At 36.0% G+C, this 18,670-nt stretch overlaps 1 protein-coding gene across 1 annotated transcript in view; it reads left to right on the top strand.

Moving 5' to 3' along the window:
- LOC138338770 (uncharacterized) overlaps positions 1–18,670 on the top strand; it is a 40,601-nt gene that overhangs the window by 1,228 nt on the left and 20,703 nt on the right. The window lies entirely within an intron of this gene.

The following is an 18,670-nucleotide window of genomic DNA, read 5'->3' as shown; positions in this document are numbered from 1 at the left end:
ACTGGTACGACTCCTCAAGGACCACCCTAAGGGTCCTTGAAGAGGACCCTACATTTGACCTTAAAAAATGTCACAACACATTGAGCAACAAATGAAGGTGAACAACGAGTTGTCGATGAGCGTACGCCCTGTTGAAGGTGCTCGTTTGTTCACACTTAGAACCCTCACCTTAAGCCTCCAAAATACAGTCTCTGATCCAAACTACTGATGACCAATATGGTCTGTGATTAGGTTGACGGTCCGTTGATGGTGAGTCATCATTTGACTCCCCAACTTACTGCCTCCACATTTTAAATTATAGGTTGGTTAAAGAATTGGTTAATTAATTTATTAGGGGTTAAGGTTGGTTAAAATTGATTAGCATAGGACTATATAAGTAACCTAAGTCAATTAACTAACCCAACACCTCTGAAATACCAAAACCCACTTAGCTCTAAATTCTTTCTAGTTTCTCTCTCCCAAAATCAAACCACCATTGAAGGAACACTAGAGCTTCAAGAGGAAGAAAAATTCACAAAGGAATCAAACTTAATTTGTGGCTAATCTTCTTTAAGGTATGGTGTCTCTCACTCATGGGACTTCATTCCTCAAGAGGCTCCTCCAAAAGAAAATCCCAAAACTCCCCCAAAACTAGGGTTTCTATCTATACCTCGGTTCTCCTATCAAAACAAAATTGTGATTCAATGGTGACAGATTATGATCGTTTATTGTTGTTTAACTATGTAATTATGGTTAATTTTTGGTAATCACTTGAAATTTACCTTAGGACCCTTGTTCTTCCCTAAACTCATAAAAACCTTATAATCTTTATAGTGATTGTGGAATATGTTTAGTATATGGATGGTGTAGAATGATGTTGGTCATGTATTACTTCTTGAATTTACCTTGTGTAGGTATTCGTTATGTATTCGTGGGTAATGGAAGTATAAAGTCCCTTGAATGGGAAAGGAGATATGAATGTTGGTTTTTTCTTGAATTCAATTATGAAAGATGAGTTACTTATATTGTAATGATCCGATATCTAATGTGTTGTTGTGGTTTATGAAAAGTATTCCTCATCCTTAACCATAAACACTTAAATCAAATATGAAGTAATTATGCATATGATGGTCTGATTGTTATATGGTTGAAAACAGTCCTATTGTTTATAATAAAGTGTTGAGTGAAAGGTTTACTCAAATTTTAGGGGTTTCTAAAATTAAAGGGTTGTTCTTACTTATGATTACATATGAGATATTATGTTGATATGGTTACACAAGGCTCTAGTAAAGGCAAGTGTGAACTTATGAGATTATTAAAGATGGTTACAAAAGGGAATAGATGCTTAGCACCGAATGGGCATGTAAATGAGATAGAGGTCTCATGTTTAGTTAGTCCGGCCTCCCACATTGGTTCCTCACATTTAGTAAGTCCAAATTCCCAATATATGTGTTGTTTGATGAGATGGAAACATCCATGTTTAGAATGTTAGGGTTTTTAGTAACAATCTCTTTGACCCTTAACTATGTGCACACATAGGACTCTAGTTTAGTGGATCCACCTAGATATCTAGGTATAAAAGGTACCTTAGGCAAGTTTTAACCTTCTTTTTTGGTGTGGGAGCCGGATTCCATGTATCTCACATATTCTAATATCGGTTATTGCAAATTCTTTCCCTAATGTAAAAGTAAATGAATAAAGGAAATGTGTGAACTCTTACTAAAGCTTTCTTGAGGGTTTCTACGTGGTCTAAGGGAGGGTATGGGACTTCTCCTACACATTGCACTTGTGGGATCTTAAGTGATGGTTCTAGTATTGTTCTTTTATGGTGATGTCGATTATGATTTATGTTGATAAGCTATCATTTATATTTATGAATAAATCATGTCATGTTAAAATATGAGATTATGTTGTATGTAAAAAGTGTGTAGCTTAATGTGATACTTAGCTTTGGATAAGGTTATGAAATTCTTTTCCTTGCATTGCACAGTATTGCTTAGGTTGTCTACAGGTTGGGTTACTATGATGTTGGGTTGGCTTATAATGACTACTATGTGTGAATGTTGTGTTTAATTGATAGATAACATGTTTTTTTTACCAAGATTTCCTTTTGTACATGCATTGATGATTTTTATGCATAGAAGACATACTTAGTACGTGTGATGTACTAACCCATATTTTCTTCCCTTCCCCCCCAAACAATGTAGATTCGAGCCATTGAGGAATCAAGGTCTCTTGTAAAGGATACTTTGTATCTTACTTTTCTAGGTTGGTGAGTCCTCAAGTCCGAGGACAAAGCCCCATATTCTAGATTTCTAGTTTTTTTTTATGTTTTAAAGACAATATTTTAATTTCTAATTGGAGATGTTCTCATTGATGTATGGACTAAGTCTCAATTTTCTATATTCCTATGATTAGATTGTGTGAAGTGAAGATTTAAAATTCTATTTTCACATATGAAGCGAAGTTGAACTTCCAAAGTAAAAGTTCTAAATTTTTTCATTTTTATTCTATGATACATGTTATGACGAATGCTAAGGGATTGTATAATACTTCTTCGAGGTCAAGTACGCTGGTAACATTTAGGGGGTAGTTTGGGTCGTTACAAACTTGGTAATAGAGCATAAGGTTTAGAAAAATGTAGGATTGATGTCGGCAAATACCATGTAAAGTAGAGTCTTATTCATGGGTGTGAAGCAGGCCATACTTATGAATGAGAGTCTATGATATGCTTAGAAACTCTCACTCTTTTGTTACTCCTTAGTCGTGCCTTACAGTCTTAAGTCTATCTAGTCCTTTTCTTCTAATCCTTTTCTTGTCATTATACGCAATGAATATAAGGAACAATGCTCGAAGGGTCGAGGAGGAGAATTTGAATGAGGCGGTTCCCCCTCAAGCTCCTAAAAACCCTCAAGTTCCAATTGAAGAAGGGGATATGTCTAATGTTGCGATAAGGGCAACTATTCATACCTTGAATCAAGGGTTAGCAACTCAAGTTTCTAGGGATACTAGGGTGCATGTTAAACCCAATGCTAGATCTAGTGTTTCTAGGATTCGGGATTTTCCAAGGATGAATCCCCCTACTTTCTTTGGTTTCAAAGTGGAAGAGGACCCACAAGGGTTCGTTGTTGAAGTGTAAAAAGTTATAGATATTATGTGGTGTCGTTTCAAGAAAAGGCGGAACTAGCCGTCTATTAACTTAAAGTTGTCGCTCAAGTTTGGTATGGACAATAGAAGGATGAAAGACCCACTAGAAAAGGTTCGGTTAATTGGGCTTCCTTTAAGACGACCTTCCTTGGTAGGTTCTTCCCCTTTGAATTAAAGGAGAGGAAAATGCAAAAAATTATCAATCTTCGTCAAGGGGGTATGAGTGTTATAAAGTATAGCCTAAAGTTCACTCAACTATCAGAACATACTCCTTTAATGGGTGTAGATTCTAGGGCAAAGACGAACAAATTTATTATGGGGATATTTGATCTTGTAGTTAATGAATGTAGGTCGGGTATGTTAATTCTTACCATGGACATCAATCATATCATGATTCATGCCGAACAAATTGAGGAGCAAAATCTTAAGCAAGTTGGTAGGGAGTTGAAGAAGATAAGGCCGAAGATGGAAATTCTTCCTAGACTAGATTTGAGGTTCAAGACAAGCCAAGGTTCAATAAAAGTAAGGTGTCTATGCCAAAGCCTCAAGAGGGAAAAAGTAGTTTGTTCTTATATTGAAAATCCTATTTGTGCAAAGTGTGGTAGAAAACATAATGGCAATTGCCTAGTTGGCAGAGGTAGTTGCTATGGTTGTGATAAGTGTGTTCATATGAAAAGGGACTACCCTATGATAAAGGCTCAAGGAAAGGAAAGTTTTTAAGCACAAGAAAGTGGTACGAATTCCGATGCTCCTAAAAAGAATTGATTTTATGCTCGCCAATCCTGAGGTGATCAAGAGAGCTCTCCGGATGTTATTGCCGATATGTTTCAAGTATTTTCAATTAATGTTTTTGCATTGTTGGATCCCGGTTTTCACTTTGTCTTTTGTAACTCCTTTAGTGGCTATGAAATTTGATATGCCTGTCGATGTCTTAGATGAATCCTTTTTTGTTTCTACGCTAGTGGGTAATTCCGTAGTTGCTAAAAGAGTCTGTAGGCATTGTCCCATTTCATTTCCCAAAACAGTTACATTGGTTGATTTGGTAGAACTTGACATATTGGACTTTGATGTTATTTTTGGGATGTATGGGTACATGCTTGTTTTGCTTCCATTGATTGTAGAACTCGGGTAGTAAAGTTTCAATTTCCTAGCGAACTCTCTATGAAATGAAAGGTGGGAAACTTGGATCCAAAGAGTCGGATCATTTCATGTCTTAAAGCTTGTAAGATGATTGCTAAGGGCTGTCACTATCATGTTGTGAGAGTCAAGGATCTTTAGTTCAAGGCTCCTCCATTAGAGTCGGTCCCCGTAGTGAAGGATTTTCCAGAGGTCTTTCCCAATGACTTACCTAGAAGTTCCCCCGAACAGGAAATAGATTTTTGTATTGACTTATTGCCGGATACAAAACCTATCTCAACCCCTCATTGCCGAATGCCCATGGTCGAGTTGAAGGAATCAATGGCTCAACTCAAGGATTTACTAGACAAGGTTTTTAATCAACCAAGAATATCTCCATGGGGTGCTTCGATGTTATTTGTGAAATAGAAAGATAGGTCGCTTAGGAAGTGTATTGACTACTAGCAATTGAACACAGTCACTATAAAGAATAACTATCCACTCCCTAAGATTTATGATTTGTTTGATCAACTCCAAGTAGCAAGTTACTTTTTAAAAATTGACTTGAGGTTGGGTTATCACTAACTTAAGGTGAGTGGTGTCGATATTCCAAAATCGGATTTCCGCCCTAGATATGGTCATTTTGAATTTTTAGTGATTTCTTTTGGTCTTACAAATGCCTTGGCAACTTTCATGGACCACATGAATCAAGTTTTTAGAAGTTATCTTGATTTGTTTGTGATTGTCTTCATTGACGACATCTTTGTATAATCTAAGAGTGAGAATGATAATGTGAACAATTAGTTGATGGTTTTGCAAGTCCTCAAGGATAACTAACTCTTTGCCAAATTTAGAAAATGTGAATTTTGGTTAAGGTTGGCTGCATTTCTTGGTCACATAATCTCTAGTGAGGTGTGGAGGTCGCTCCGAGAAAAATGAATTCACTCAAAATTTGGACTAGACCTTTGAGTCCTACCAAAATCTGAATATTTTTGGGTTTAGCTGGATAGTATAGGAGGTTTGTTTAGGGATTTTCATCTGCCACATCTCCATCGATGAACTTGATCCCAAATAAGTCCAGGTTCGAATGGTCGGAATCATGTGAAAAGAGCTTCCAATTGTTGAAAGACAAGCTTACCTCCGCTCTAGTTTTGAACTTACCAAAAGTCACTAAGGGGTTTGTGGTTTATTGCGAAGCTTCCCGAGTAGGTTTCGGTTGTGTCCTTATGTAACATGGTAAGGTGATAGCATATGCCTCTAGGCAACTCAAGCTGCATGAGAAGAATTACCCAACTCATGACCTCAAACTAGAGGCCCTCGTGTTTGCTTTGAAAATTTTGAGACCCTGCCTTTATGGGGTAGATGTTGTATTGTTCACTGATCACAAGAGTTTCCAATATATATTTACTCAAACAAACTTGAATTTATGCCAAAGAAGGTGGTTAGAGCTTTTAAATGATTATGACAGGAGTATCCTTTACCACCCTGGAAAAGATAATACAATGGCAAATGTGTTGAGTAGAGTGTCTATGGGTAGTGTGTCTCATGTGGATAATAGTAAGAAAGATATAGTAAAGGAGGTTCATAGGTTCGCCTATTTTGGTGTCTTACTAGAAGAATCTTCAAAGGATGGCTTCATGGTCATTCACAACTCCAAATCATCTTTAGTGATTGATTTAAAGTTTAAGAAACATCTTGATCCTTTTTTGATAGAGTTTAAGGAATTGGTCCTTAGAAAGAATAATGAATTAGGTACCAAGGAAGGTTATGTGTACCGGATGTGGATGGATTAAGGGAGAAAATCATGGAAAAGGCTCATGGCTCCCGATATTTCTTCATCCAGGTGCCACCAAAATGTATCGGGACTTGCGCGAAATCTATTGGTGGAATGAAATAATGGCATAATTTGTGACTAGGTTCCAAAATTGCCAACAAGTCAAAGCCGAACATCAAGGACCGGGAGGTCTATCTAAAATTTTTGATGTCCCCACTTGGAAGTAGGAAGATGTCAATATGGACTTTGTGGTAAGGTTGCCTCGTATCCGTAAACAACCATGCTCCATTTGGGTCATAGTGGATAGGTTGACAAAATCTGCCCACTTCGTCCCTTTCAAAGACTCTAATTTGGAATAGGAGTATGCTATATTGTACATTAAACAAATCGTAAAGTACATGGGGCCCCTTTGTCTATCATTCAGGAAAGAGGTGCCCAATTCACATCTCATTTTTGGAGATCCTTCCAAAAGGGGCTTAGGACTCAAGTGAAACTTAGTACCGCTTTCCACCCACATACGAATGGTCAAGTGGAGCTCACCATTTATACTTAGAAGACATGTTGAGAGATTGTGCTATTGATTTAAAAGGAAATGGTCTGATCACCTATATTTGATGGAATTTTCCTAAAACAATAACTACCATGCGAGTATCGCCATGGCACCATTTGAAGCACTATGTTGTAGGAGGTTCCAATCTCTGGTTGGATGGTTTTTGGTGGGTGAGTTTTCTTTTCTTGGTCACAAAGTAGTATATGAGTCCACTAAGAAATTTTGACTCATAAAGGAGAGGTTGAAAATGGCTTATAGTCGGCAAAAATCTTATGCCGACAATAGAAAAAGGGGACTTGAATTTTAAAAAGGAGATTGGGTCTACTTGAAAATTTCACCCATGAAATGGGTAATGAGGTTTAGTAGGAAAGAAAAACTTAGTCCCTGGTATGTTGGGGTCCCTATGAAATTTTGAAGAGAGTCGGGGAAGTGGCATACGAGATAAAATTTCAAGATGAATTAGCCCCAATTCTTCTAGTGTTCCATGTGTCTATACTCATGAAATGTATAGGTGATCCGGTGTCTGTTATCCCTCTAGAAGGTTTAGGGGTAAGTGAGAACTTCTCTTATGAAGAGGTTCCGATTGAGATCTTGGATCGTCAAGTTAAGACATTGAGGAATAAAGAGGTTGACTCCGTAAAGGTTCTATGGAGGAACCAACTTGTTGAAGGTGCAACATGGGAGGCCGAGGCCGACTTGAAGTCGCGCTATCCTCATTTTTCCCTCCTACTCCTAGACAAAGTCAAGGTTAGTACTTTCTCTTAAATGAGTGTTATAAATAATGTTGCGTTTATCATGTTTCCTAATATTTGAATGTTTTTGTAGAAAATCATGTTTGAATTACGTTTGATGAAAGATTCTCATATGGTTAAGTTGTAGTTATATGTAGTATGCCTTAGTGTCTTCATGGGAGTTGTATTGTACATTTTTTTTGTTGTTTTGACAAGATGTAAGAATGTCAACTCTCTAGAAGTTCACGTTAAGCTCATATTGAAATGGAGAAGGTAGTTCCTCCTTATGTGATAGGAAAAGGTGAGCTCTTACATGTTACAAATTATGGATTAAATTTACATGTGAAAATACTATGTTATGTGTTGAAAGGAGTTGAGAATTTATCCTATGAGTAGTGACTCATTATAATATTGCGTGTTGTTGAGATTCTAGTCTAGAGTCTCTCTCCTTGTTCCATATAGACGACTTAAAGTTTCATTGGTGGACCAATGTTCCTAAGAGGGGGATATTGTAACACCGTGGAAATACTATGACCTAGAATAGTGCCTCACATGATAAATAATAATGATTTTAGACCAAAAATCAAAAGTTAATTTATTAGTTAGGAAGTGTTAAAGTCAAAACGTCAAAAAATGTCCATGACGTCCGTAGACTAGTGAAGGTGATCTAGTGTGACTTTAGGTCTTGGGAAAGTCTTATGAAGGTCAGGCCTTGTAAAAACACTTAGGACACACCTTAGAGAATATTTAGGGTTGAAACGTTCGGGTATGAGGACAATCCTAATAGTCCTTGGAAGGACCCAAAATTTGACCCTAACAAGTTATCACAAGACAGTGAGCAACCAACGAAGGTGAATGACGAGCCGTCGATGAAAGTACGGACCATTGATGGTGCTCGTTGGTTCATACTTATAACCCTCACCTAAAGCCTCCAAAATACAGTCTATGAACCAAGCAACGAATGACCAGTACGGTCTGTGTTGGGTCAACAGTCCATCGTCGTTTGATTCCCCAGGTTACTACCTCCACTCTTTAAATTAGGGGGTAGTTAGGAAATTGGTTTATTAATTTTTTAGGAGTTATGGTCGGTCATAATTCATTAGTTTAGGACTATATAATTACCCTAAATCAATTCACTAACCTAACACCTATAAAATCCCAAAACTCACTTAGCTCTAACTTCTAACTAGTTTCTCTCTCCCTAAATCAGACCTCCATTGAAGGAACACTAGAGCTTCAAAAGTAAGAAAAATTCACCAAGGAATCCAACTCAATTAGTGACTAATCATCTTTAAGGTATGGTTTGTCACTCTTGGGACTTCTTTCCCCAAGAGGTCTCTCAAAAAAAGTACTTTGAAACTCTTTCAAAACTAGGGTTTCTATCTACACATGTGTCCTCATTTCAAAACGAAATTGTGACTCAATTGTGATAGATTAGGATCTTTTATAGTTGTTTAGCTATGTAATTATGGTTAATTGTTGGTAATCACTCGATATTTCTATTTGGATCTTGTTCTTCCCTAAATCATCAAAACCTTAAAATTTCATAATTGTGGAATATAATGAGTATATGGATGGTGTAGAATGATGTTGGTCATGTATTACTTCATGAAATTACCTCGTTTATGTGTTGATTATGTATTCTTGAGTAGTGAAAGTATAAAGCCCCATGAAAGGGAAAGTAGATATGAAGTTTTGTTCTTTCTTGAATTCAGTTATGAAAGATGAGTTACTTATATAGTAATGTTCCTATATCTAATGTGTTGTAGTGGTTGATGACAAGTATACCTCATCCTTAAACCTAGACACTTGAATCAACTATTAATTAAGTATGCATATATACGATGGTATGATTGTTATGTGATTGAATTAGTCTCATAATTATAATAAAGTGTTAACTGAAAGGTTTACTCTCTCGTTAGGGTATTCGAAAGTCAAAGGTTTATACTCACTTATGTTAACCTATGAGCTATTATGTTACAATGGTTACACAAGGGTCTAGTAAAGGCTAGTGTGAACGTATAAATTATTAAAGATGGTTACAAAAGGAAATATATGCTTAGAACCGAAAGGGCATGTAAATGAGATGGAAGTCTCATGTTTAGTAAGTCCGGCCTCCCACATGGGTTCCTCACGTTTAGTAAGTTCGGATTCCCAATGTATGTGTTTTCTCATGATATGGAAACCCCCACATTTATCAAGTTAGGGTTTTTAGTCACAATCTCCTTGACCATTAACTATGTGCCCACATAGGAATCTAGCTTAGTATATCCACCTAGATAGCTATGTACAAAAGGTTACACCTTAGGCAAGTGTTAACCCTCTCTTTTCGGTGTGAGAGTAGAACACCGGATGCCATGTAGCTAACATGATCTGTTATCAGTTACCGAAACTTCTTTCCCTAATGTAAAATTAAATTAATAAATGAAATGTGTGAACTCTTACTAAAGATTTCTTGAGGGTTTCTACATGGTGTAAGGGAGGGTATGAGACTTCTATTACGCCTTGCACTTGTGGGATCTTAAAGGTTCAAGTAGTTTTATTTTATGAGAATGTTGATTATTCTTTATGTTGATAAGTTATGAGTGATCTTTATGAATAATGCATGTCATGATAAAATATGAGATTATGTTGTAGGTATGTAGTGGTCGCTTAATGTGATACTTGGCTTTGGATAGGGTTATGGGATTCTACTCCTTGCATTGCACAAGTATTGCTGAGGTTGTCTACATGTTGGGTTACTATGATGTTGGGTTGGATTATAATACTTAATATGCGTGCATGTCGGTTTTAACTGATAAAAGCGTATTTTTGACAAAAATATTTTTTGTACTACATTGATGATTTTTATGCATAGAAGTCATACTTAGTACATGTGATGTACTAACCCATATTTTCTTCCCTTTTCCCCAAAAATGTAGGTTAAGGCCATTGAGGAATCATGTTTGATTGACAAGGATACTCGGAACATACTTCTCCAAGTTGGTGAATTCTCATGTCCAACGACGAAACCCAATATTCTAGCTTTCTAGTTTTGTTATGTTTTAAAGACAATGTTGTAATAGCTAATTCGAATTGTTCTCGTTGATGTATGGGTAAGTCCCAATTTTCTAATTCCTATAATTATATGGTTTGAAGCGGCATGTTTAGATTCTATTTTAATGTATGAAGTTAAGTTGAATTTCCGAAGTAAAAGTTTTAAATTTTTCTACATTTTTATTCTATGATACATACTATGACGAATGCTAAGGGCTTGTATAAGACCTCTTCAAGGTCGAGTACTCAGGTAATGCCTAGGGGTACTTTGGGTCATTACAATACTGAATGACACAAACAATGTTGAATGTTCATGAGAAGAATCACCAAAACCATGACTTAGAGTTTATTGTTGTAGTATTTGTTTCGAAAGATGAAGCCATTATCTTTATGGTTTTCATATGAAAGTGGTCACCAATGACAAGATTTTTTGACATGAGTTTAGTGATAAGAAGCATCATATCAGGAAAATAAGGTTGTCTATGGGTACTACCGTTCATTTTGAGGAAGATAAGAAAGAGTTGACAAAGGAGGTGCATAGACTTGCACGATTAGGAGTTCGATTAATGAACTCTATAGAAGGAGGAGCAGTGGTGATGAATGAGTACGAATCATCATTTGTGTCAGAAGTAAAAGATGAGCAAGACCAAGACCCTATTTGGATTGAATTAAAGGTAAGTTTTTTCATAAGGAAAAAGTGATGTCTTTTGAACGAGGAGGAAATGGTGTATTGAGATATCAATGTAGATTGTGTGTACCAATGGTAGATTATTGAATTACTCTAAAATTTCACCCATGAAGGTTGTTATGAGATTTGGTAAGAAGGGGAAATCAGTTTGTAGATAAGATATTTGAGAAGCTAAATAGGATAGGAAGAAGAGATACCCACATCTCTTCGAATATGGGAAGTTCCGAATTGAGGTACTAATCCTTTTCTTGGCATTAATATTAAGTTGGCATGTTGTGTTTATATTTTGTTGTTGGGTATTTGAGTTGAATGTAAGATGTTACACAATAAGCCTAGTAAGAAGTAATCTCATTCTAGGATGAATGTTCCCAAGGGAAAGATATTGTAACCTCTCGCAAATTGAAATAGCTAGGAAGAAGATTAAAATTTTAAATAGTAACTTTTAGAAAGAATTAAAATCTGGAAATTTTCTTAGGTTAGGGAAAAGTGAGTTTTTGGTCAACTTCAAATGGCCATAACTCCTAGATCAGGATGAGTTTGAGTTAGTTCTTGATATGGTTGGAATTCCCTTGCAGACATCTTTCCATCGCCACCGAGTTTACGCGATTTTGAGATCGTATAAGTAAGTTATGCCTTTCAGAAGTTGGGTTGTTGGATTAAGGATTGTCCAATCCGGATTTGGGAAGGGAAAATTTGTATTTTCCTTACCCAATAATTTTATGCCCTTTTTGGGTGATAAATTGTGGTCTAAACTGACCTCATTCAGTTCATGCTTTTAGAAACAAGTTAGGGTTTTGAAAGAAGAGAAAATAAGAGGAGAAAATAGGAAAAAGGAGAAGAGAAAAAACAATGTTCATGATCGTCGATGTTTGACTTGTGGAATTCTTTGGGGGTGATCCCTAAAAAGGTATGTGAGATACTTTAGTGTTAGGTCAATTCACCCACACACCAAACTTGTTTCAATTCATTGATTTTTGAGTTGGTTGAAAGTTAAAAAGTGAAGTTCTTGAAGAACATTGTTGAATTTTTGTTGGTTGAGTTGTTGGATGCTTAGTGTTGATTTCATTTGTGTTTCCGTTTATTTTATTAGAGTTAAATATATTGGGTATTGAGGGTACTAATGATTCGAAGTGTTTGGATAAAGAACCATTGAAGTTTAAAGGGTTTAGAGATGAAAAAATAGAGGAGAAATGTTGAGAACGCATGTCCATCGGGCTTTGGGGCGCCACACCTCCCATAGTCCCACAGGAAAATCTGTGTTCATAGGGCCTTGGAGGGGATCACCAACAAGAGCGCCCTATTTGACCTCTGAAGTTTGGGGCCCGACGGACCACACCTCTCAGATCATCAAGGATGCCAGTTCACCCCATTCTTTCTCCACCTTCTCGTACTAGTTCTTAAGCAACGTAACCACGTTTCTTAGTTGATTCCAACACACTGAGGTACATCAAAACATCATGAAATCATCCATAAACATGATATCATGAACCGTCAATCCATAATCTAATTCAAAAAAATTTAAGATCAAAGACAGAATTTAAGAGTCAAGTCTAGAAGTTAAGAAGCAAATTAAAGCGAAGTTCTTAAGAGTTCTCAAGAGTCTTTGACAAAGTTTTAACTTTGTTTTAAAACTAAAGTTTAAAGTTAAGTAAAGAGTAAAGAGTTGAAGTTATTTTCTTCAAAATTATATACGGACTAAGTATCTCCAAATAGATTTGAAATATTTTCACATTTAAACAAGTAAGGAAACTAAAATTTCCAAAGAGCCTTCAGGTTATTTTCAGGAAAGAGTTATAGCTTTATAAAATGAAGCAAGCGGGAAAACTGAGATTTCAAATATAGCCTTTGAGATAATTTTTGAGAACTAATCTCAAATCACAAGAAAAGTTGTTTTTAGAACATATAAGATAAGTATATCTTTTGGAGTGATATTGAGCACCGATTTAGGGATGGGACTTTCATATTACTTAAGCTTCCATGAAAACCATATAGCCATTATGGGTAGAAAAGGGTCATACTTTTTGGATCAATCCTTTTCATAATAGACTAGTGGATCCATTAGGCAGTTTAGGCCCTACTCTAGCAACGTTAGAATGGTCGGTCAACGTTGGTCCAGTAATGTTGATAATCACGATAACTATTAACTGATGGTGGTCAGTTAAAGAAACTACCACAGTAGTCATTGCATGGTTCCTCAGGGGTTCTTCTTAGTATGAATGGAGGTATGGGACTTCATCCATGCATTGCACAAGTAGACTTTCAGAGGAAGTGTAATATGTATTTTATTATGACTGTGAATTGACATCAGTTTATTTTGTATATATTTATACACACAGACTTTGCATCATGGTTCTAAAAACCTTATCTTTATTATGTACTGACTTTTAAATGTCTTTATATTAAAATGAGTTTAGTTAAGTATTCATGAGTTGAGAAGAGCCATTACAACGAAAACCACTTTTAGCGGCATTAAATATTGACATTAATAAAGAGTACTAAGGCCTTTACCGACATTAATTAAGTGCCATTAGAAATAATGTCGCTAAAGGCTTTAGAGACATATAAAGAGTGTCAATTGCCGCTAAAAATACATATTTAACATTAATTAAGAATTAATTGTCGCCAATGATAATTTTTGTTGTAGTGAGACAACATAAGTGTTTCTTTCATAATATCCTTAAAGCCTATTTTGTTTTAGCAATCCAACTTGTATACTCATACATTAAATTTACTTATTTCAGTTAGCCTGCATCGTATCATGATGCAAACACAAGTAACTAGGATCAGTATCAGGCGTGTCGTTGATCCAGTGAGCAACTCAGAGTCAGTTAGTGAGCTTCCTTCATTCCACAAGACATCTTTATCATTCAAGTTATTGTTTTTGGTTTTTCAGTTGTTAGGATGACTGGAGGTCATATCCCAACATCCATCTTTATTTTAGAGGCTTCATAGACGAATAAAATTAGCTCTTTTGTCTTATTCATATCAGTTGTATACGTTTAAGACATGAGTTTCCACCTTGGATAAGTTAATACTTTAAATTTATTTTCCCTTTAATATTTCTCTTGTGGTTAAGTCATCCGCTAGGTTAAGAAATTCAGGCCAAGGGTTTTCTTGGGGCAAGCAACGGTCTTTGAGTGTCAGCCATGTACAGGTGTAGGCTCGAGGTGTGACACTAGGGACCTAACAAATGAAAGAAATCCATTAGTGATAAATTCCATTGGAGAGGTTTTGATCGATTGTTTCTTCTCCTTTTGCATTAGTTTAATCGATTTTGGTGAATGAATCACTTATGGTAGGTTCTGATTAAGTTACTAGGCTTAAAGTGACCAAAACAACCTGGTTTAGGGGTAAACCAACATAGTTTAGGTGTCCAACGCATAGGAAAAATACCTAATGACCCTTGACTTAAAACTTTCGAGGCCACAAATGTTCCTGAACGACAGTCCATCCTTGTAGGGCGTCGAATAGAGTCTGGGAGCTTCAAGTTGGGGGTCTAAACCACAACCTGGACCGCGGACTATGATCCCACCTACATTCCAAGGTCCTGACATTGGTCAACCCTTAGTTGAACTTTTCTTGGGTTTTAGGGAGGGGGTTGTAGATGGCCAACATGAACCCCACGTACGGTCAGTAGATGGCACCTGCAACTTTTGAAAATCTGCAATTTTTGCCCCTTTTTGCATTTGGGGTGTTACATTATCTCCCCCTTAGGAACATTCATCCTCGAATGAAGACTAAACTATTTGAATATGGAGGAAAAGAGATGCAATTCCTACCGCTAAGTACTGGAAACTGAAATTTAAATGTATTGAGTTCTAAGATCATGGAAATACGACGAAAATGCAAGTATAACTGAAGGAACATGATACTATGACTGAATTTGTGCAAGAGTAAGCTGAGAGGATGAAGAAAGACTACTACATCTAGCTAGAATGGAATCCAAAGAAAAGAGATGAGGATAATTGGCCTTCATGGCTGCTTGTTCTTCCCAAGTTGATCCATGTACTTGTAAAATCCTCCACAAAACCTTAACAAAAGTGACTTTTTTGTTTCTCAACTTTCGAACCTGACAATCAAGGATTTCTAATGGCACCTCTTTATAAGTGAGACTATTCTTCACAACTACACTCTCTCTAATAGTACTATGGATGTTGGATCACCCACACATTTCTTTAATAAGGAAATGTGAAAAACTTGATGGATTGCTACTAGTATTGTTGCCATGTAAGGATCTACATATCTAGGGTTGATCTTCCCCTGCTTGACAAATCTCATCACCCCCTTCAAAGGTGACACTTTCAAGAAAACCCAAGATTAATCTCAAGCTCTAAGTCCCTTCTTCTCACATTTGCAAAGGATTTTTGAGAATTCGTAGCTATCTTAAGTCTATCTCTGATGACCTGACCCTTTTCCATACAATCATGAACAGAATCTGGCCCAATCAATAATGTTGTTTCACCTACTTCAAACCAACAAACTAGTGCCATCTAAAAATTGAAATAGTACCTGCTATTGTAGGTGAACTCTATAAAGTGAAGGTAATTATCCCAACTACCTTTGAATCAGATTACGCAAGGTCTGAACATGTCCTCTAAGGTCTAACCATCAATTTGTGGATGAAATTCTTTGTTGAGATTAACTTGGGTACCAAGACCTTTCTGAAATGATTTCGAGAAATGAAAGGTAAACCGAGGACCTCTATATAAGATGATATACAAAGGTATAGGTGATAGTACCACATAGACCAAAAAGAGTTTAGAAAATTATTTATAAAATAAGTACTTGGGGGTAATAGGATCTTTATATAGTATGAGTGTGTCTTTGAAATTTCAGATATAGGTTAGGGTGTACTTATGAATTTTTCTTACATTAACGTTTTGTTGTTTATGTTACTGCAAAGTTATTGTTATAAGTATTTGTTATTATAGATTAAATAACACACACTAATTGAGTATTCACACAATTTTTCTCTACTGAAATTGTAGTTTCAAATTGTGCTTCAACACTCTGGTATGTTGATTTTTTAAAAAAGGGAAAAAATATACAAGTACCCCCAAGACTATGACCGAAATTTCAAAAACACACCTTAACTAAACTAATTTCCAATTACCCCCTTCCCACGAACTTATCTTTTTATAATTTTGTGCACCTTTTTGGCTTACGTGGCATCCAAATATCTCCTGGGCGCCTCAATTGCATGGAGTCACAGAGTGTGCCACGTAAGACAAAAGGTGAACAAAATTACCAAAAGAAAAAAGTTCAGGGGGGAGGGGTAATAGGACCTTAGTTTAGTTAATGTGTGTTTATGAGGTTTCGGTCATATCTGGGGGTACTTGTGCATTTTTCCTAATAGTTTTATGTAATATTTTCTCTTTCAAGTATATATAATAAGTTGAATAACTGTCACATATGATACATTCTCCCTTTAATTTTTCATTTTAATAACTACATATTCTACATTTAAATTTGAAACTTTAAAATTGTATACGTAAAGAAAATTGAAGGGCTGAACTTTCTGCACATTAGAATTAAAATATATGTTCACTTTTTTCAGTCTTTTAAAATTTATTTATCCCTTCACCAATAATAATTTATTAGAAAATTTAATATCTCCAGTTGATGCTCATTTGGTTCCCCAAAACTATCAAATAGTAACACTTCTTGGAAGCAAAAGGATAAATAATAAAATCAAATAAAATATGAATGATTGAAGGATAAAGGGAAAATGTACAAGTACCCCCCCCCCAGACTATGACCGAAATCTTAGAGACACACCTTAACTATCCGAGGTCCTTTTACCCCCCCCCCCCCCCCCCCACCCAAACTATTTTTTTGTAATTTTGTATAACTTTTTTGGCTTATGTAGCATCCAAATCTCTCACGCTTCAATTATGTAGAGTCACGGAGTGCCATGTAAAGCAAAATCTGATCTCTCATCATCAAAATGCCTTCTTAAAAGGTAGACAAAAATAATTGATGCAACTTTGGTGGGTAAGGAATGTGTGGAATATTTGTTGAAAATGAAGAAGAGAGGTTTAGCTTGCAAGCTATATCATAAAAAGGCTTATAATCATCTTAATTGGGCTTGCTTGATCAATGTCATGAAGTTGATGAATTTTGGGGACAAATGGCTTGACTGATTTAGATTTTGTATTTCCACAGTTAGATTATCCATCTAATAAACAGAAGTCCTAATGGATATTTCAAGTATCAAAGAGAGTTGAGACAAGGAGACCCCCTATCCCCTTATCTATTTGTTTTAATAATGGAATTGTTGAACAACTTGATAAAAAGGGATTAACAATTGGGTTGGATCAAGGGATTGTATATTGGGAGAAACAAACAATGAAATGTTGTCTCATATTTTGTATGCAGACGAAACACGTTTATTCTTTGAGGCAAATAAAGAACAATTTCTTTATCTTAGAGGAATTCTACTGATTTTTGAAGCACTGTCTGGATCAAAAGTAAATATGGGAAAGAGTTGTACATTTAGTATCAATGCGGATGACCGTATAGAGACTTGGCAAATATTTTGGGAGTGTCAGGTTGGAAAAATTCCCAATAGTTTACCTTGGATTTCCATTGGGAGTGAGAAAGAATGATCAGAATATTTGGCAAGGAATGATCAGAATATCACACTTCAATTATGTAGAGTCACGGAGTGCCATGTAAAACAAAACGTGTACAAAATTACAAAAAAAGTTTGGTTAGGGGGGGGGGGGGGTATAGGACCTTATTATAGTTAAGGTTTGTCTCTTAAATTTCGATCATATTCTAGGGTGGTATTTGTGTCTTATCCCAAGGATAAATGATAAGATGACATAATTATCATCTTCTTTTACATTATTAATGTTTGTTACTACGTAATCTTGTATGTAAGATTATATAATCTTTTAGTTTTAATTTTAGAGACTCATATGTTTTAAGTCTTATTTTATAATTCTTTTTGATATTAAATTTCCGCGTGAGGCGCATGTGTCACGACCCAAAGCGGGCCGCGAGTGGCACCCACACTTATCCTACTATGTGAGCTAACCAACCAATATAAACCCCAACATTTCAACCATAATTAACATAATATAATGCGGAAGACTTAAACTCATTAATGAAAATTAAAACTTATTATTCCCAAAATCTGGAAGTAATCATCACAAGAACATCTATCCTCAAATTACTACATCTAAGAATGTCTACGAAACTAAAACAAATACAAGAGATAGTCCATGTCCGAACTTCAAGGACGTCAACACATGAATGAGAGAGAATCCAGTCCGAGCTAGGAACAATAGCTCACCCTAAAATCTGACGCGGTGAAGACTGGCTAAAGTTGCTGTTGAGTTGAAGACGACGACACGTTTGCTGCACTCCACAAATAACAAGAGAAAAACATACAAGTAGGGGTCAGTACAAAACACAGGTACAGAATAGATATCATCGGCCAACTCAAAATAGATAACATTATATATCAGATAATATCATAAAATCAAATACAATACTCAACATGCGGCACTTACAATTGCCATAACCCTTGGTCACAACACCAAGCACATCAATGAGGACTCACGCCTCCCCATCATACTCATTTGGGAATTAGGTTCATTAAATTGAGTATATTAACATATTTCAAGATTTATTCTCTTTAC

This window comes from Solanum lycopersicum, chromosome 10, assembly GCF_036512215.1.
Source record: "Solanum lycopersicum chromosome 10, SLM_r2.1".
NCBI lineage: Eukaryota > Viridiplantae > Streptophyta > Magnoliopsida > Solanales > Solanaceae > Solanum > Solanum lycopersicum.
The sequence above is the reverse complement of the archived record's forward strand: the minus strand, read 5'-3'. Positions and strand labels throughout refer to the sequence as shown.